Source organism: Schistocerca piceifrons, chromosome 2 (genome assembly GCF_021461385.2).
Source record: "Schistocerca piceifrons isolate TAMUIC-IGC-003096 chromosome 2, iqSchPice1.1, whole genome shotgun sequence".
In the NCBI taxonomy this organism is placed as follows: Eukaryota; Metazoa; Arthropoda; class Insecta; order Orthoptera; family Acrididae; genus Schistocerca; species Schistocerca piceifrons.
The window spans coordinates 166,003,341-166,020,526 of NC_060139.1; positions in this window are offsets into that span (position 1 = coordinate 166,003,341).

A 17,186-nucleotide genomic window follows, 5' to 3' on the forward strand; every position below is an offset into this window, starting at 1 on the left:
CAACAATATTTGAAGAACCCTGTATGTAAACAATACTAAAATCAAATTCCTGTAGGTACAAGGCCCATCGTGACAATCTGCCATGAGTTAATTTTGTCGACATAAGAAATTCCAGAGCCCGATGATCGGTGTAAACCTTAGTATGTCTGCCAAACAAAAATGTGCGAAATTTTGTGAAAGCCCAAACAACAGCCAAAGCTTCAAGTTCCGTAATCGAATAATTCTTTCCTGATTTAGAAAGAACACGGCTTCCAAATGCAATAGTTTTCTGTACTACAACGCCGTCTTCTTCTATCTCTTGAAATAAGTGTGCCCCTAGGCCTTTGTATGATGAGTCCGTCGCCAAACAAAAATCTTTAGATAAATCCGGATGTGAAAGAAGTGGAGCAGCAACTAAAGTATCACGAGGCTGCTCAAATTCTGACTGAGCTTCCTCATCCCAACACCAATTAGAATTCTTTCCAGATAGTTCACATAAACGAGGTGTGGCCAAATCGTCCAATCTAACAAAGCATCTAAGAAAATTACAGACACCAAGGAAACTACGAACATCACGTTTTGTGGTAGGAACAGCACAATTACGAATAGCGCCTAGTTTCTCTGGATCAGGAAGAATACCTTCTGTAGAAATAATGTGACCAAGAAATTTCACCTGTGAACGACCAAATTCAGATTTTTCCAAGTTCACAGTAATGCCAACTCTTGCAAAGATACGTAATAATGAATCCAAAATTTTGTTGTGCTCACTCCAAGAATGTTTAGCAATAAGAATGTCGTCAACATATGAAGTAATATTGTCAAGAAGATAAACAGGTAAAATTTCATTTAAGCTACGAATGAATGCTGCTGAAGATACAGTAAGTCCAAATGGTAATTTCCGAAACTGGTAACAGTTACCAAAGGCTAAAAGGGCAGTATATTTTCTACAATCAGGGTGGAGTTCTATTTGCCAAAAACACGCGCGCATATCAATCGTGGATAAAACTTTAATTCCATGGAAATGTTGAAGAAGTTCATCTAAATTTTGTGGGCGGTCAGTTTCAGGAATGATGATATTATTTATCTGTCTGGAATCCAGAACCAAACGAATTGACCCATCCTTTTTAAGAACAACGTGTAATGGGCTAGTATAAGGACTGACTGCAGGCTCAATAATGCCCTGATCTAACATGTACTGAAGTTCATTCTTAACCTTGTCTCTGTAAGCCAAAGGAATAGCGTACGTTTTCCCGCGAAATGGTGTGTGTTCTTTTACTTTAAATAAATATTGTAAGCCTTGTATAGTTCCTGTGTGATGACTAAACACTGTAGCATGTGAAGTCAAAATTTGATGCAGCTCTTCTCTTGCAACGTCATCTGGCACTTCAGCTTTCTTAACCTTTTCATTAATTAATTCTTCGCTATTAATTATATCATCCATCGCGTCTCTGTATCTATTGTCATTGTCATGAATAAACACACTGTCGTCATAATGCTCAACGAAAACATCAGAAGTAAGAAACCTTAAACATTTTGTATCTGATTCAGATCTTGTTAAACACTCGAAAAATTTCAAACATTTCGGCATTCCGGCAACAGTCAAATTCACACTTCCTTCTTTAAAGTTCAAAATTGCCTTATGTGCGTTAAGAAACTCCATACCTAATATAATTTGTGTACTGAGTAATGGAACAATAATAAAATTAGCAGAAAATTCGTATCCTTGACAAATGAAATTTAAGTTGGTCTGTTGTTTGACTTCCACACTTTTTCCAGAAATCGCTCCTCGAATTGTAGTTTTAGAAATAGGTAACACAGGACAGGCAATAGTTCTTTCACATATACGAAAAACTGATTCACTAATGACATTCAATGGGCTCCCAGAATCTAAAACTGCAGTGAACTTATTCTTACCCACGCATACTTCAATAACAGGATGTAAAAATGCGTCTACATTATTTTCCTTTTCGTCTAGCAAAATGTCTCTCATGTCTTCCAGGCGTACGTAGTGTAAAGTCGTAGTGTCATTACTTTCTGAACCGTCTATATTGCTGCCAGAAGCCGAAGCTGCAAGTCATTGTCGATTGTTTGCGTCACGTCTTTGATTATTCGCGTCATTTCGCAGATCAATTTCTACTATTTGCACTTGTCTCTCTGAAGTTCTGTCACGTGGAGGATGCCAATTAGGTCCTGTCTGTTAGATGCAAATTCTTGGTTGTGTCTGTTATTAAAATTTCTGTTTTCCTGTCTGTCTGCATAACTACTTCTTGTGTAATTTCGACTGTCACTTCTGAAATTATTGTTGTATCTACTACCCTGGTTATTTCTGTAGTAAGAATTTCTATTACTGTATGAATAATTTCTGTCTTGATGATACCGATTACTGTTTCCATATGATTGATCATTCCGGTACGAATTACCGTTGTTATAATTGTCTGTGTAATTTCTGTTAGAACGTCTGTTATTGTCATAGGGCTGGTATCTATTGTCCTGTCTGTTACGTCTGTCATTCTCAAAGTTACCCACATAACGCCCGTTCCGATCACTATCCCTTTTCTCTGAAAATATATTGTAATTACTGTTACTGAAAAAGTTACAAGAAGTCCCGTCGTCGTTGTCATACTCAAGTTCTTGCAACAAAGTCTTAATAGTCTCAATGTCGTCTTTACATCTTCCGGCTAAAGCAATTTGTCTTATGGATTGTGGCAGCTTAGTTAAACAAATGCGAATTAATTCAGTCGGGCTATAAGGGTTGGACAGGAACTGATTCTTTCGAATCATGTCTTCAAAGTATTCTGCCGGCGTGCGGAACTCAGACTGTTTAAAATTACGCTGCATAATCAGACTATGCTTGACTCTGTCTTGTGTGTTTTCTGACCAATATACCGATAGAAATGCATGATAAAAATCATTCAGATTATTACAATCTCTAATGAGTGCGCGCATCTGCGTCGCCGGTTCGTTTTCTAAATATCCACACATAAATTCCAGTTTGTGACTTAGTGACCAATTTGGTGGAAGTGCGTACATAAATTGATCTAACCATGCACATGGATGTATGTCATTCTTAGAATTGCGAAAGATCTTAAATTTCCGAACAGTCAAAAAGTGTTTATAGTCAAAGTTTTCGCCTCGTGGCGACAAAGACCTACCGCGTCTGTCCCAGTCACAATGACGATTATTGTTAAATTCACGCGCCTGGCGCTATCTTGTTGCATCCCGTACATGAAACAAATTACTTTCTTCAAACCCCTCTGCTATCTGTGATTCCATATTTCTTTTGCTGTCTTTTCCTACGATTTCGCCTTCAATTTGTTTGACTTGCTTTCGTAATGCATCAAATTCCCTTTTCACGCGTTCATTAAATTTTCCCTGATTTTCAACATGCTTATTTATGTTCTGATACTCTTCGGTTTCTGCAAATGGTAATGGAGCTGTATCATCTGAATCTCTGTCCCCATTTAAACTAAGACTTGTCAGTTTATCTGAAATCTCCTCAACTCTTTCCGATAAATCACCTATTTGTTCTCTCTGTTTATTTACGTCTTCTGTTAAGTGTCGCGACTCGGGTTTCAGTATTAACACATTTAGTAGTTAACTGTTCATACTGTTGTGTTAGGTTATTTAATCTGTCATTTGGTACGGATTCCTCGATTCTCTCAAATATTTCTTCCTTATCCTTTGCACGTTGTAAATTTAACTCTGAAAATTTCTGTACTATCACACGATCTCTTTCTTCCTGTTCTCTATCCTGTTCCCTTTGTCTAATCTCTACTGCAATTAATCTATTATTGTGAGCATTCAAAATCGGTTCTACTTCTTCTCTGATTTCTTTCTTTAATTCATCTTTCATATTTTTGAAACATGTCCCTATTCGTGAGTCTAACCGTGTTTCCAAAGTTCCCATCTCTGTTTTAATTGTTCCTATCTCTGTTTTTAATTCAGATCCTAACTGTGATCCAAGTGAGTCTAACCGTGTTTCCATTGTTCCCATCTCAGTTCTAATTGTTCCTATTTGTGAGTCTAACCGAGTTTCCATTGTTCCCAAATCAGTTTTTAATTCAGATCGTAAAGTTCCCATCTCTGTTTTAAATTCAGATCGAAAATTTAATATTGCACTCATCAACTGCTCCATATTAACTTGTTCTAAATTCTTTTCGCCCCTAACATTTCCCACAAAACCAGCTTCCTTCGTCATAGCTGTAAGTCCATCTGTGTTCGATACTAATACAGAATCTTCTGTCGTTAGTCTCGTATTCTGTGAATTTTCTGATTGAGAAAAATTTTGAAATGGTTCCGGACTATTTTCCCGACTTATTAAATTGTTTTCCACTTCATTATTCAACACACTGTTCTCCTGTGTTGGCGAGTTCGCCATGTTAACAATTTCGTCACTGTCACTATCCATCATTTTTGCCCTTTTCATCGATCGGGTAATCATTTACAAAACGTACAAAACTCGTCACAGTGCGAAAATTACACACAATGACTCCTCATCTCCAACAATACCATTCACACGAGATGTTTCCCTCAAACACGATTAATGAACAATTGAATAATTGCACTAAATTGTCAAACCCATAGACAAGACAACAAATTTAAATTTTGGAAAATACCATTAGAAGAATCTACACATGCAAAATAGACTACAAATTACTACAACAATACTACTGTCTACTATTTTTACAATCAGAAGAATTCCAAGGGACGATCCGAAGCAGCGGTCGCCACGTGCATGGGGGCTTAATTAAATTTAATGCAAATATTTTTGGTAGCTGTAAGTCCGATTACGTAAGTCTCGTAAACGGTTGGCCCTGACTAGTATTATTACGCAATCTGACTGCATAGAGCAACAACAAAGAATGAAAGAAAATTTTCGTTAACACAATTAATTAATTAATTAAGTCCCCAGCAACTATAAAACCTACAAAACCAAGGCACAAGTATAACTGTTCTGTGTGTGGAAGTATGACTCAACGTACACATCTGGCACGGTTCTTCTTCACTAAGACAAGAAATTTCAAATACCATTTATACTGACGTGATAAAAAAAAGTTAGAAATACTATAATTGCGCAAGAAGCCCAGAATTACACTCTAATACAAGAACACATGCCAGATGCTTTGTTGACTGAACCTGTAATGACGCATTATTCAGGACATTGAAATAATGAGAAAAAAAAGAAAAGTAGTTTGTTACCTTAATTTATATTGATGAAAAGCACTCTATACATTACAATCTCTCCACACCGACTCGCTACTACCACATCTCAACCAGAACTCTCCAATATCACATCTCAGCAAGCACTGCCTACTAGCACATCTCAACAAACGCTCTCTGCTACGATTTCTTAACAAGCACTGACTACTACAAGTTCTGCCCAAGCACTGAGGAGGCGGCTGAATAATACTCTTTGGCGCAATCTCTGGCGCTGTGGCTCAGTGTAGCCACCTTCCAGTATCTCCAGGCTTCTTCCATGTATACAGCCTTCTTTTATGATTCTTGAACCAAGTGTTTGCTATGATTAAGTTGTGCTCTGTGCAAAATTCTACCAGGCGGATTCCTCTTGCATTTCTTAGCCCCAGTCCATATTCACCTATTACGTTTCCTTCTCTCCCTTTTCCTACTACCGAATTCCAGTCACCCATGACTATTAAATTTTCGTCCCCCTTCACTATCTGAATAATTTCTTTTATTTCATCATACATTTCTTCAAATTCTTCATCATCTGCAGAGCTAGTTGGCATATAAACTTGTACTACTGTAGTAGGTGTGGGCTCCGTATCTATCTTTGCCACAATAATGCGTTCACTATGCTGTTTGTAGTAGCTTACCCGCATTCCTATTTTCCTATTCATTATTAAACCTACTCCTGCATTACCCCTATTTGATTTTGTGTTTATAACCCTGCAGTCACCTGACCAGAAATCTTGTTCCTCCTGCCACCGAACTTCACTAATTCCCACTGTATCTAACTTTAACCTATCCATTTCCCTTTTTAAATTTTCTAACCTACCTGCCCTATTAAGGGATCTGACATTCCAGGCTCCGATCCGTAGAACGCCAGTTTTCTTTCTCCTGATAATGACATCCTCCTGAGTAGTCCCCGCCCGGAGATCCGAATGGGGGACTATTCTACCTCCGGAATATTTTACCCAAGAGGACGCCATCATCATTTAACCATACAGTAAAGCTGCATGCCCTCGGGAAAAATTACGGCCGTAGTTTCCCCTTGCTTTCAGCCGTTCGCAGTACCAGCACAGCAAGGCCGTTTTGGTTAGTATTACAAGGCCAGATCTGTCAATCATCCAGACTGTTGCCCTTGAAACTACTGAAAAGGCTGCTGCCCCTCTTCAGGAACCACACGTTTGTCTGGCCTCTCAACAGATACCCCTCAGTTCTGGTTGCACCTACGGTACGGCTATCTGTATCGCTGAGGCACGCAAGCCTCCCCACCAATGGCAAGGTCCATGGTTCATGGGGGGGGGATATACGAGGTATGTCCACAAAATAAGTTCCGTTTGGTTATATAAAACAAACGTGTACAGATACAGAAAAAAATATTTATTGTACAAAAATCTAAAACTGTCAAGTTACTTTTCTACAAAGGCTCCAAAATTTTGTAGGCACTTGCCATAGCGTGGCACAAGTTTTTGTATGACTTCTTCATAGAAGGTTTCTGCCTGTGTATTCAACCATGTGGTTACGTGTTCTTTAAGTTCGTCATCGTCTTTGAAGTGCTCACCGCAGGACAGATTTTAGGTGTAAGAAGAGATGAAAGTCGCTAGGAGCGAGGTCCGGGCTGTACGGAAGATGATCACACGCGTCCCAGTGAAATTCGCGTAAAAGGTTGGTCACATTCGCTGTGTGAGGTCGTTAATTATCGTGGAAAAAAACACCACCTTTTGACAGTAATCCTTGGCGCTTGTTCTGTATTGCGTGGCGCAATTTCTTAATGGTCTCGCAGTAACCATTTGCATTGATTGTTTGGCCTCGAGGTAAGAAGTCAATCAGCAAAATGCCTTTTCTGCCCCAAAAAACGGTGCACATGACTTTTCGAGGTGTCAAGATTTGCTTAGGTTAACTTTCGTTGGGGATGATGTGTGCCTCCATTCCAGTGATTGCCGTTTGTTTCAGGGGTGTCATACGATTCCCAAGATTCATCCCCCGTGACTATCCGAGAAAGAGAACAGTATCCTTCTTCATTGTAGCCCGTCAAAAACCGAAGTGCACTGCCCATCCGTTTTTTTTTTTTTTATTTTTGGTTCAGTAAGAATTTTGGGTACAGAAAGTGAGCAAAATTTTCGAAATTTCAGTTTTTCTGTAACAATTTCTTGAATTAGTGGTCGTGAGATTTTCGGAACTTCCATAGCAAGGGTACAAAGTGTAATCTTACGTTTGTGCTTAATCTTCTCTTCAGTTGTGTGAACCAGTTCATCAGTAACCACAGACGGGCGTCCACTTCGTTCTTCATCGTGCACTTGATCACGTCCTTCATTGAACAGTCCGAATCATCTTCTAAACATCGAATCACTCTTAGCATTTTATCCGTAAACCTCGCCAATTTGCCAATGAATTTCCTTTGGCTTAACTTTCTTTGCATTTAGAAAACGAATCTCAGATCTGACACACACGGCGGAATTTTCAATTACGGCTGACATTATAAAAAAGCACTAAAAAGCACACGTCGGCGGCAGCGATCTGAAAATGGCGTACATGTCTTCTCCTTGAGTCAGAGTAACTGCCGCGCGTGCCCGGAACTGCGATCGTAGCGCTGTCGCGGATAGAAATAGAAGCGGAACTTACTTTGTGGACGACCCTCGTATTATTGATAACTAAAGTCTCTGTTATGTATATTAGCTGTGATTATTAAACTTATGGAAAACTCTACGATATTATGCACCAATCTAAGAAATGGTAGCCTACTTCGGGTTAAGTAGATCGTCGGAAATTATGTAGTACTTTTAAATTTCCTCCAAATGTGTAATTAGAAGACAGTGAAAAGCGTCAACAGACCTATGTGTAAGGCTTTGGACTAATGCTAACGAAAGATGGAGCTGCAATTCCGTGCCAAGTGCGCTACCTCCATGTGTGTCGCGTTTACGCACAAATTGAGACATCAAAATTTTTCCTTTCCTTCATTTTCCAGTACTGGAGAAACAGCCGTACTAAATCATCCACTATTAATACCAAAATTTTGCATCGTGTTTCTAACTACACTGACGGGAAAAATATCGCACACCAAGAAGCAATTGTGCAACATAAACGAAAGTTGGTAGGCGTGTTTCTACATCTCAAAGATGATGTCCATACAAATTTCGCACCAGTCGCATAAGAGTAGTGCTAGTAGCGTCACTAAGAGAATGCAAATCAGATTTGCATTAAATACACACTGTAACGGTCGTGAGCGTTAGTGAGCTTTTTCGAACAGGATAATGCTCGCCCACATTTGTAATGGCTTATATCGCGCTTACATCAAGCCGCGATCTTGCAGTGTTTATCTTCTTAAATATGTTATCTAAACAAATGAATTCCCAAAATTTCATTAGTCTACATTTACTGCTTTTTGGTGTTGCGGTTTTTTTTCCGTCGGTGTGTTCAGTGTTGCATCCTGTGTGTTGATAATTAGCGCCAAAAAACAATAACTCAGCGTTCATAGCCTACGTTTGTTAACACGTGTTCTCTTTCGTTCCCTCTAGCGTAAACACTTGTTGACAGATACATGGGAAAGGCATTTAACACTGGCGAATCGCCCGCGAATGTGGATTCGCTTGTATTTGTTTCAGTTCGCTCTTGCGAACCTCAGGCAGACACAAAGGTACGTTGATACTGGGGCCATGTCAGCGGGAACAGCTCACCATGATCGCACTTGCTCGAAGCCCAAGTCGTCTAAAGCAATGTTATATGGAACTCTATTTTTGTCCACAAACCGCCATTAGCTTTGTTTCAGTTTTAGAAAATTCATATTTCTTACACAGTTTACTAAAAAGATATAATGCGCTATGTAAACTGACGTATGATTCTTGAAGTATTTTGCCTCCATTTGCGTGTAGTAATATATTTAAAAATTTTCTTTTCATATTGCAGTACATATGTGATTGAATTTACGGATGAGTCCGTCCATATGAATAATCACTTTGACACGTATTTATTTGTTAAAATTTCATCAGTACTCCTTCCGGCGTTTCTAATAACTTTTGAGAGTTTGAAAGTGCTCTTTATGGCTTTTATTAATTAGTTAGTATATTGATTATTTTCCATTACTGACCACAGTTGTTTCCTTTTAATACCGACAAATACTCTTATAAAGTTTACGGCAATTCAGTCCCTATACAAAAATAATAAAATAATGTTCCGTGCTGTAAAGCATGGGACAGAATCTGCCAATATTAATCATGGAACTGGAGAAGTTTGCCCAGTCTCCCACTCTTTTTAATATTCATTTTTGCTATATCGTTGATAAATGGTTGATTATTTGAAACGACACATAATGAAGTGATAAATTAATTTCATAACGCTCCACTTTTCTTATGCTTACGTTATAATATGAAAATCTGAGAAAATGTTCAAATTGCATTGCATAAAAAAGCTGTTAAATACTAAATGAGAATATCGACAGATAAAGCAAAAGCGATGGCACTGGTACCCATAACAGCCAAAATTGTTACAGATGGTCGAACAATTGATCGAGTAAGAGAGTTTAATTAGGAGCAGTGCATTTTTGAATTTGCCAAGTCAGATGGTGTAGAGCGAAAATTTGCCAGATTCAGACATTTTTGTGGAATCATACGACGAACATTAAAACATACATAAAGAAATATTAATCAAACGGCGAAAAGTATTTGCCCTGCATATGCTGTTTTTTCTTAGAGAATGCTGGGCCCTAACATCAGATCAGTTACGACAAGACGAATCATCAAAGATGAAGTTCCTTCGCTTTTTAGCGGCATATCCATTATTTGACCATAAGAGAAACCACCGCTATTAGAACTAAATATAAAATGCATTAGAACTATAGTTTAAAAATACAGAGTTGGGAAGACCATGTTTATCGTATGTCTAATAATAAGTTACCTAAAGGTGGAATACATGTTAACTCAGTAGGAAAGGGAAACGTTTGCCGTCTCTTAAGGAGAAGGTGTGAACAATTCTACTGCAGGACAGGCCAAAAGGTGTAATCCTCAAACACGATACTGATAATGACATCTAAAATGTCTAGAAATGGCGTGTGCATTCTAAATAAAATGGACTTCTTTTTTTCTAATATCTACTGTAAAATAATTATTTCTTTATAGTTGATCTTTCTCTAAATCCATTTCCTTTTTCTCAAATATCACATTCCGAAACAGGTTTAATGTTCATTTGCACATAGGCTGCAGCTTAAAATGGCTAAAGAACAAAAACAACTTGAGGATACTAAATCAACGCAGAAAAATGTTGTGTTCACAGAAAGATACAAACTTATGTACTGGGTCTCCGAAGCAAGAATGATGTCCCGTTTCATATACAGTTCAAGATATCGAATTCAGCCTGCAGCAGTTTCAAAAAAATATGTAAATTAATGGAAAATAAATAATGGAATGGTCGTTTCATCCACTGAAGTAATGAATCTTAGTTGCTTTTCCATTTGTGTGTAATATTATCAAATTTTGAAAATCCTTTATTTTTATTAGCCTCGTCTACATCTAATTAACCTCGTCTACCTCTAATCGTGGCTGTAAAGTGTGAATACGTATGAAATGATCGTATGGCATTGTTGGCCGGGAGGCCCCATGCAGGGAAGTTCGGCCGCCGTATTGCAAGTCCTTTTTTTTAGTTGACACCACTTCGGCGACTTGCGAGTCAATGATGATGAAATGATGATGAACCCGCCGGGAATCGAACCCGGGACCCCGTGCGCAGGAAGCGAGAACGCTACCGCAAGACCACGAGCTGCGGACTCTGAATAGGTAATTTCTGCCAACAGAATAAAATGTAATCGTGACTGTGAACATTGATGACGACATATCTTCCACAGAGCCCTTTCACAGCCGAGACTACGTGCTCCAGTGTTGACAACCACGGCTATTCCAGCGCAGCTCTGAGGTATGGCCCACAGAACATGCGATTCCGTAACCGCCTCAGACGGCTGGCGGCTTATCCCGCGGAAGATCATCTCCGCTGACAAATTCCATTTCTCCTCCGGTCTCGGGTTATAGTGCTCGCTTCTGGAATCACGGCATTGCCCTCCACGGAGAGTTCGTCGCGGCAACGGGCGCCTTCGGTGGCAAACGCGTAAGAAAACGAGCCCATGTATCACGCGGGGGTCGCTACACCGGAAGCTTCCCCCACTCCCACCCTCCCCGACACCCCATCCCACTCGGAGACACACAAAAAGGAATGCGGCGAAACAATTTCTATCGCTCCGGCGCCGTGGAAGCCCGCGCTCCAGAGGAAATGGGATCGAATGCAGAGTAACAGAGTGAGGGTGAGAGGAGAGGCTGTTCGTTGTGGAAGCCGGCAAGAGGTGTGCTGCGTGCCGCAGCCGCCGCTGAAGATGGAAGGCGCCGGCCGGCAGATGAATGTTGGCATAGATAGGGCGCGAAGATGAGACGTATAGCGCGTGCTACCCTCCACGAGTAGGGGTGGGACGCGCCGCTTTGTCAGAGGCGTTCAGGGATGGATCACTGACCGGCCTTCACCCCGCGAACCCCCACCCGTCCAGGAACTGATGATCCTCCGTCACGGCAGAACCGTTTCGTTCTCCAATTATGCTGGTCTCCGCTGAGTGCAGGCCCATCCGTCTAGGCGAATAATAGCTGCTCTTCGGGACCAGTTGCAACAAAAGCCGGAGGAGAGAGAGCACTTTGAACTCCGGATGGCATTAATGTGTGCTGCTGCTCCTAAAAGGTCCGCCAGTATCCATATGGCAGACTTAACCGTGCTTCACGAAATTCCACGATTTGGCTTCATTTTCGTCTTATCATTAGGACTACAACTTTGGTTCCACCATTTTGCAGTAGAAGTGGTGGTGAGAGGCGGTGGCTTGTAAGATTCATACGTTAAACTTTAGCATTTCTAAACACCATTAGTCGATTTGTGATTGTATCATAAAGTTATTGTCTCTTGAACATGCCAACTCACGAGCCCAGTTTTCTTCCTTCGTGGGAAGTTTTAATCTTCTGCCGCTTAGTCTCGTAAAATGCTGGGTAAGAACTGTGGTGAGACAACTATTAGTGAAAGAAAGCTTCAAGAACGATGATTTTGACGTCGAAGATCGGCATGGCGGTGGAAGCGAGGAGGTTCTAGAAGCTACTGAAACCGACGGAAACATTCACAGAAAATAGTTATCGAAAGGAATTAATGCGTTTTAGCTGAGCACTGAAAGACAGACTGTCACAACACATATATGAAAAGGTGGTTTTGCAACATTACAGTGATCGTCCCCATGTCATAAACCCCGTCAAAACATACTTACAGACTTTAAATCCGCAAATTTCAGGTTATACTTTACCTTAACTGTTATTGATATTCAATGAAACAACAAGATTATTGTTACCAGTCACTTTTTATTCATATCCACAACGCGTTTCGAAGGTTCGTTTAAATCTCCACATCAGGTGGATTTACGTGTGTTACTATGACATACGTATGTGTTGTTTTACGATACTGGGGCAACTCGTGGCATTGCCTAGCGGAGAAACGAAAACACTATTTAAGAACATGATTTTGGGGAGGTTTTTGACTAAAAACTGAACGTATATTTAAAGGTGAAAATAAACAAGTAAGATATAACACCTCCAGTGGTCACTGTCTCCCTTCTCTATCTTAACGCATTATATGTAAACTGTCATATCTTGTAAACAAAGATGGTGCCTGGGAGCTACTTGGTCCAAAGAACAGACAGCAAAACAGAAAGATTATCTTTGCAAAAACAGACATAATGTCTTATGGGATAACAGCAATCAGTGATTTTATAATGTTGCTTAAAATCCGTCTTGATTGCAAAATTTTTTTAAATATTTTTTTTATTCATATGACCGGTTTCGGTTCATTCAGAACCATCTTCAGATCTGATATTTCAGTTACAGGAGTAACCCGTCCTAATCCAGCAACTTTCACATGCTACGTGACGTAGCTACTCCTGTAACTGAAATATCAGATCTGAAGATGGTTCTGAATGAACCGAAACCGGTCATATGAATTTAAAAAAAATTGCAATCAAGACGGATTTTAAGTAACATTAGAAAGATTATCTCCAACTACAATCAATACAGGCTACATGACGACAATGTCTCTTTCTTGGAATAAGTTTTAAAGAATTGTGGATATCTTTGAGCTGTTGGATACATTCGTTGGAATAAATACTTCAAGAGGTCTGACAGTTCTTTTCTATGAAGTTTATACAGCGTGAATTTCATACTCTTTTATATAATCAAGTGACATGTTGGGAATTTAAGGACAATAATTATGTTGCCAACCATGGTAAAATTCTACGTAAATAAGAATTTTGGTCTCAGAGATAGGGATGAAAGGATGGATGCAGCAAGAGAGAGAGAGAGAGAGAGAGACTGACACAAAGAGAGTTATGGAGAGAGAGAAAGAGAGATTATGTACAGGACAAAGGAGCGATTGTAGGAGAACAGATTTTCCCAGGAAAGGGACTTCTTGAGATTATAACTGTTAGAAGTACCGTCTTAAAGGTAGAAGTAATACATTGGTTAACGCTTTAAAAATATGCAGGTAGATATATCATTTACGTTGTTAGTTGATGTAACTATAGTTTCCAGCTTACAGGATGTAACAGGATGTACAACTTGTTGGAGTGGAGGTATATTTGTAAATTAGGCCATTCCATTGTTGTCATAATAACATAACAAGCTATTTATAGTAAATATGAAAAGCGTGTGTGTGTGTGTGTGTGTGTGTGTGTGTGTGTATTGCAAATAACAAAATAATGTTAACTCTTGCTAACAACAGAGATGATACAATTGTCAATGTTGTCATTTTTGTCATTCGAGATGGATTCAGGTTGTTTTCTTTGGTGTTTGTACTGGTACTTGTGTTGTTGATATGGTGTTTTGTTTCGTGCAGGTAGGTCGCTATTGGTGATGTGTGGTATTTTTTGTTTTTTAGTGCTGCCATGTGTTCTTTGAATGTAATCACAAATGATGTACCAGTCTGGTCTATGTAGAATCAGTCTCATTCCAAACACTCAGTTTTGTACACGCCCATATGACGAAGTGGATTCAGTGTGCTGCTGTTGTCAGGTAACTTCTGCACAATCTTGTTGTCGGTTTAAAGTAAATGTTTATACCCTTTCGTTTGAAGACATTGGCAGTCTAATATGAAATATTACATAGGAATGGAATTGTATGAACCACGATGTTTTCTTTTTGATTTTTTGCCATTATTGTTTTACGGTGTCTACTATGTAGCTGTTGTAGCCATTCTAAGTAGCCATTTGTTTTCTTATTTCAACTTCTTGTTTACATTTATCTGCAGAGAGTGGTAAATGGGTAACTCTCTAGATCGTATCTCGGAATGCCGCCATTTTTGCGAACTGTGGGTTGACAGCAGGAGCTGTGGTGGTAGTACGTGTTATGATAGGCTTCTGATAAATGTGAAACTGGTGTCTGTTATTCTTTATTCTAATGGTAAGGTATAAAAAATTTACAGTGTTATTAGCTTGGTTTTCAATTGTAAATTTTATATTTTCGTAGGAATTGTTGAATCACTGGTTCAACTCATTGATACCATCTTTTGTCTAAGTTTTTCACAAAGGCTTCGAACTTCGAGACAAAACGGCACAAGCAAAGTTATCGACCTAATAAGTTTTAACTGTCATATCGAAAAAATCGAGCTATGACAATAAAACCCCAAAAATTCTCCCTTTAATGCAACACTTTTTCCCAACATTGGATGATTTGCCAGAGACGTAGGTTGTAGAAGTCTAGATTTTGGCTGTTCAGCAAATAATCCAACTCGAAAATCACCTCATTATCTTCCCAGACGTGCTTCCCATGACATGATCTCTTCGTTCGAGGAAAGAAGCTCAAATCACTTATTACCATCTGAGAGAATAGGGGGTGAGGCAAAAGTTGACAGTCCAAAGATGCGGCATGTTTTACTGATCACTGTGCGGAATGAGCTGAGGCGTTGCCTTGGAGCAAAAGCACCCACCTTCAAATTAAAGCACAATCCGTTGCACAGTAAGTGGCTAAGACATTTTCTCTGCAACATAATTTCTTCTAGGAATGTTAGTCCAGCAAGTTACGCTGGAGCACTTTTGTGAAGTTTGGAAGTTAGAAGATGAAGTATTGGCTGAAGCTGGTCTGTAAGTCTGGGTCGGGAGTCATGCTATGATAGGTCAGTAGGTAGAGCACATTCTCGCAAAACGGCAACTGTCCCACGTTAGATTCCCTGTGCGACACACAGTTTTAATTTGGCACACACTCCTCTGCCGAGAGAAAATTCATTCAGGAAACATTTGGACTACTTTTCCCGACGCTTCATCGTGGCAGCCTTCCGCAGTCACGACAGATTTCAGTAGCACGCGCTTGTGGCGATTTGACCCATACAGGCATAATATTCCGTGGAAGTCCAAAGTTCCATGGAAGCCACAATTCCCCCCCCCCCCCCCCAACACTTAAAAAAACACTCAGTGTCACCTTACTCAAATGATGATTTCCTAATCGCCTACTAAATTCGGCGATGGAGAATCCACATGCTTCCACTGCTTGCTTTCCTACTTTGCCTCGGGGTCATAGTACACACCCAGTAGTTATCCATACTCTGCAGAGGCTGCTTATAATCGTACCTATTATAACAAGTAACCTTTTTATATTTGTGAAACATGATGTTCTAGGATATCTGATGGCCGGCCGCGGTGGTCTCGCGGTTCTAGGCGCGCAGTCCGGAACCGTGCGACTGCTACGGTCGCAGGTTCGAATCCTGCCTCGGGCATGGATGTGTGTGATGTCCTTAGATTAGTTAGGTTTAAGTAGTTCTAAGTTCTAGGGGACTGATGACCACAGCTGTTAAGTCCCATAGTGCTCAGAGCCATTTGAACCATTTTTTTATATCCAATGATGGCAAAGTCCGAAACGGCTGATACTGGAATAATAAACTCTGCTTTGATCCAGCCAATGACCTTTTCCTCAGCGATCTATCCAGCATTTTTCTGACTGCATATATTTTCCAACATGTTCGTACAACTCCTTGGTAATTTAATGTCTCAGCTACGTCATTTGAAAAGCATCTGGTCGAAACAGGGCTTCTATTTTGAATGTTTTCACACTTCAATTTGTTCACAATACGTGTTCAATAAAAACCAAACAACTTCAGGAATTTAGCCACGGACCACCAGTGAGGCAGATTATCGCAAGAATGAAGTGCGACTGAATCAACAAAATCAGGACGAACAGCATCTAGTGAATCGTGCGAAACGTGACGAAGGCGATTTCACTCAGAAATACGTAACAGAAGTATAAACTGAAAAGCGGAACATGACAATAAGAACAAACAACGATTATTTCCACAATGTCTGCAAACCATTGCGTATTTACAATCCAGTTTTCGGCTTATTAGCCCATTGAGTGAGTACAGTTCTTGTATCTTGGGCATTAAATTATCTCAGTATTTCGTCTCACCCTATGAAACCACCTACGTTATCAAACAATAACCGGCTTCTCAGCCAAAATACTGCTGTCATTAATGCTAACTCTTCGCTCAGTGGGGCGCATTATTGCGCAAAATACAGGGCAATTCAAAAAGAAGGAACAGATTTCAAATATTTTTTGTGATAGAAACACAATTCCAACGTTCCTGGAAAGAAAGAAATTAAAAGTTTTGTGCATTCAATGTCAGCAGCAAGTGTTACACTACAAATCCCAAAACATTGGCTCATTTCCTGCCTCACACAACGCAGCTGCACTCTGGTTATCGGATTCACAGCTTCGACTGATAGAAGTTACAACGAATGAGGTCTGGGACTTTGGATTGGAAGAGGAAGAGCAGAAGATTAACTTCATCGCTAGTGGCCTCCCAAGTCTCCTGACCTGACGCCTTTTCACTTTCATCCTTTGGGTTACGTAAAAGACCTCGTTTTTATCCCCCCCTACGCCTGAAACTCTTCGAAAGTCTGCGACATCGCATTGTTGAAGCTGATAATTCAAAAACGCGAGACCAGTTGCTTCGTGTGTGGCAAGAAATGAGCCGTCGTTTTG